Here is a 4,632-nt window from a genome sequence, read left to right on the forward strand (position 1 = left end):
TGAATGTTAAATATTCTTTTATTCTCCTTAACTCAAACACATTATAAAATATAATGACAGCATCCATCTTGTCATAAAACGACTAAACAGCTGATACATGAACAAAATAACTCACAAGTTTTCAAATTTGAGCATTTTTATTTCCTTGGAATCAGGTTGCCCTCATGTAAATGTGTTTATTTACATTCATTCAAGTGGCTACCAAGTGTTTTCTTCAAACAGGATACCTGACAAACAAAAAATGTCATATTTAACGATATGTTCATATTTAATAATATCCAGAGTACCTTTTAGTTAGAATCACTGCCTTGTGGTAGTTTTGCCTCAACCAAATGGTTAAGGTGTGGTTTACATCCATGTCTGTCCACTTATGATACAGTATACACATGTAGTCAGTTATAGCCAAACACCTTTGATTACTGAATTACATTCACTTCATTAATGAAGTGAATGTAATTCACATTTGTGTGAACATTTGTCTGAGATTAACTCTTTGGGGTCTTTACCTCACAATATAACATACTTGAGTCAAAATTTGTTGACTGTTTAAGTGGTGCCAAAACTGAACAGATCTAAAGAAGATGTTCCTGAACTTTGGGTTTATTCGAACAGGACGGATGGATAACCACAGGACTTTTCCCCATATGATAACTAAAACACAAAATAAATTAAGACAGATTACTGTCCCAAACTTAAAGAGAAAAGTGTATTTACTGGACTTGTTTTGTCAGTGAGGAGCAAAGTACAATTAGTAGTGCTTGTTCTGATGAAAAGTTAAACTGTAAACAGCAGTGTAGTGAATAAGGATCTGTGTCCATGAATCCTCAGCAATGACAACACTTAAACATCATAGTTCAAAATCCTTAATGCACACCTTTTTCTCCACAGTGTTCAAATGCTCTTAGCTGTTTAAGTAGAGGAAAAAGTCTGACATATTTTATGACCATTAGATGTTAGACAAGGCTCTGAAAACAAGGTTACGGTTATAAACAAAAACCTCTGCTTGTGCGCACAGACCCTAAATCACAACAAATAAGACAATAGTAAGACAAATTACTACAAAGTCTTGTTACCACTCTTCATATACCAGTGTGACAAAGTCCTGAATGCAGCCTGCATGTTAGTACATCAAGGTCCATCTGACCTTTAAATAAAATACACTCAGCTTTTCCTTGGATTTTCAGAGTTGCTCAGTTCATACAGGAACTGCAGCAGTCGGGGTTAACGTGTCGCTGTGTTGCTCCTCCATGTCAGCCATTGAGACTAGTCGCAATTTATTCTGAGGAAAAAAAGAGAAACAACAAGACATTTTTAAAAAGTTTGTATTTTTATATTTTTTTTTACCTAGAACATAAACAACAAACAAAAAAGGATTAGGGCTGTGCGATATGACGATATATATCAGATGACGATATAAAAATGTCTATTGTTTCATATTATACACTATTGTTTGTTTTGTGGTGTTGCAAAATAAACTCTTTACGGCAATATTTTTTTCATGATTTTGATGGTCACTGTAGTTGCTGTATTATTTCTTAAAGTTCTCTCTTTCTCTTATGCTTACAATAACCACACTATGGATGGACAAGTGACTGTTTTTACGCGTACTTTCGTTACCAACAATGACAGTAAAACCATTGTGTGGCTCCACTGTCCGCTTGTTTATTTTCCACATAAACCTTTCACAATAAAGCTCAAGTTTCTGTTGAGACTTTTCAAAATAAACTGAAATGGTATATATTATTCTCAAACAAATTTTCAGAATATGCATCAAACAAATGACCTCAAATAAAAACATGAAGTGACTATAAATGGCGCTTACAGTCACCACGCAGATGAAGGCACAGAGAATACCAGCATGGCCAGCAAGGATGAGGCAAAACCAGCTAGCTCCAAACAGAAGGACCAGTCAAAACAAGTCGAGGACCTTATTGTTAAACGAGGGGCAATGGAAATGGTTTGGTTATGAAAAGTCTGACACGCCCCAGAAAACTGTACTATGCAAATTATGCCACAAACTGGTCCCCACCACCACTCAAACACGACAAACCTCTTTAACCACCTACACAAGAATCACATGAAAGAGTTTTGAGAGAGTTTACGAATGAAAAGCAAAAAAGAGCTGTCAGGTGCTCAAAATAATCCTTAAATGGTAAATGGTAAATGGCCTGTATTTGTATAGCGCTTTTACTAGTCCCGCCTAGGAACCCCAAAGCGCTTTACACGTCCAGTCATCCACCCATTCACTCTCACATTCACACACTGGTGGAGGCAAGGTACAGTTGTAGCCACAGCTGCCCTGGGGCAGACTGACAGAAGCGAGGCTGCCATATCGTGCCATCAGGCCTTCTGGCCAACACCAGTAGGCGGTAGGTGAAGTGTCTTGCCCAAGGACACAACGACCGAGACTGTCCGAGCCGGGGCTCGAACCGGCAACCTTCCGATTACAAGGCGAACTCCCAACTCTTGAGCCACGATCGCCCCAGACTCAAACGTTAGAACAGGCTTTTCCTTGCAGCACGCCGTGTAATAAATACTCGGAAAGAAAATGGCGGCCGTTTAAACTTATGTCTAAATATGTATAGTTTCACGCATCGGTCAAAACACTCAACTCCAGGTACACGACGCCCAACTGAAAACACTTCACATAAGTCGAGTTGCCCGAGAATCACAGAATTTACAAAAAATGCACTATTTTGTGATATATATCGTTATCAGGAGAGAAATGTCTTATATTGGGATATGAGATTTTGGTCATATCACACAGCCCTACAAAGGATTATAATTCACGTAGAGTTGCATACATATAACACCATTCGGTTGCAACAAAAGCAGTTTATAATTAAAGTAACATACATACCTTGAAAAACTAAATCAACCACAACATTAAACTCACCTTGTTTCTGTAGAGAAGGTGATCAGGGTTTTTCTTCATTTCCTGAGACCAGCTGCTCTGGATCATCACCAGCTTGTATCTTCATCTTTTTTTTCCACTCGGGGAAGTCTTTCCTTTTCTTGGCCATTGCTCTGCACTGGAAAACCAAAGTGTGTGATCAAAGGTGAAATAAGGGATATTTTTCCACTGCAGGACTTAGAGTGCTTCAAGTAGTGATAGCTGTTGATCCATTTCTCAAATAATCTATAAGGATCTGGATTTTTAAGAAAGATACAAATATCTCTGCTTATATTTGGCTAAAAGCTTGATATAGACACAAAAGTTTATAATATGTCAGCATCCCCCACAAGGCATATAAATACCCTGCACACCAGCACTGCGCTTACATTATAGTTCAATCAAGAAATAGTTATTATTGATTTATTATTGAATTTTTTTAGTAATAATTATTAGTATTTAATCACATTAGCACAGTGGGTGACAAAAATATTCCACATACTAGAAATGCTGCTCAGCATTTCATAAATGACATTTTCAACAAATGTTGGAGTAAAAACACAGTTACAGGGAAAATGTGTCTGTCTGTAAATATTAACTAAACATTTCTATGTGCTACAAAATAGACATAATTGTAAATGTGCTGAGGTGAAATGATACTTTCAATAATATTACCACTACAGTCTGTTAACCACCGAAATAATCTATGCTGGTCAGCTAGCTAAAAGTATTTACTTTAGCAGCCCAAATCAGAGGCTAACATTAGCATTTGCTAGCGTCAGCCAGGAAGGTCTGAGGCTTAAACTAGGGTTAATGTAACTTTGCCTGAAACCCTTTAAAGTGTACAGTAGAGCCAACTGTAAAACACAGGTATTGATACAGTACTTATTAGAGTCCTAGAATAATTTCTAGAACCATAAATTTCTCACTTTTCCCAGTTATCCACATCGCTGACTTTCGCTAATTAGCTAGTTAGCAGTCACAGCTGTGTAATACCCAGAGAGACACAGACAGCTAACTATAATATGAAAACTTGTTCAGCCACTGAAGGGCAAAACTGGCGGTATCACAGTAAAAATAATTTTAACATTAACTAAAATGGAAAGCTTAAGTCATGTTAAACCTAAATAACAATTATTTTAAAAAATGAGTCAGCAAAATATTCCTGACTTGTCTGGAGACAGCCGAAACCAGTTAACAAATAAATTAACATTTCTTTCTAAATAAAAACGTGGAGTCTTTTAAAAAACATTATTTTAATAAAAGTAAACATGAGTTTTAATACTTACCACAGAAATTTGAAGGCAGTTTCTCCAACTTCAGAGTCCAAAATCCAGATGAAGCCTGAAATAAGCCTAATGGCTGCTCTTGCGCTTACTTTTCCCTCCTTTTCGGGTTCTTTTCCCCACAATGCATTGCAGTAGTTGAGAAATACAGAAAAATACCTGTAAATTATTAATACGGAAAATTCCTTCACGTTTATACAGTAGATTGTACTGTATTTTTACGGATTTTTTTTACAGTGAGATATGATAATGATTCACATCAGAGTGAAGAACTAATAAATTTATCCTAGATCTACCTGATCACTGACTGATAGAATGGATAAGATTATAAATTAAAATCATATAAAACAAAAAAAACACACTTTAGAATTACCTTTTAAATGAAATATGAGCACAAATAAAATATTTATCTTAGATATAAGTCAAAGGATTAAAAAAAGGCAAAATGTTTAA

General features: G+C 36.1%; 1 long non-coding RNA gene across 1 annotated transcript; it reads right to left on the bottom strand.

The window, feature by feature from the left end:
* On the bottom strand, positions 1-4,403 carry LOC146503848 (uncharacterized). The gene is made up of 3 exons (XR_014877829.1): positions 4,183-4,403; positions 2,897-3,032; positions 1-1,279 (listed from the first exon to the last, which is right to left on the bottom strand). It is a non-coding gene; the product is annotated as an uncharacterized LOC146503848 (long non-coding RNA).
* Between the last annotated feature and the right edge of the window lie 229 nt (positions 4,404-4,632).

The sequence above is a fragment of the Neolamprologus multifasciatus genome, chromosome 14, assembly GCF_963576455.1.
Source record: "Neolamprologus multifasciatus chromosome 14, fNeoMul1.2, whole genome shotgun sequence".
Taxonomy (NCBI): domain Eukaryota; kingdom Metazoa; phylum Chordata; class Actinopteri; order Cichliformes; family Cichlidae; genus Neolamprologus; species Neolamprologus multifasciatus.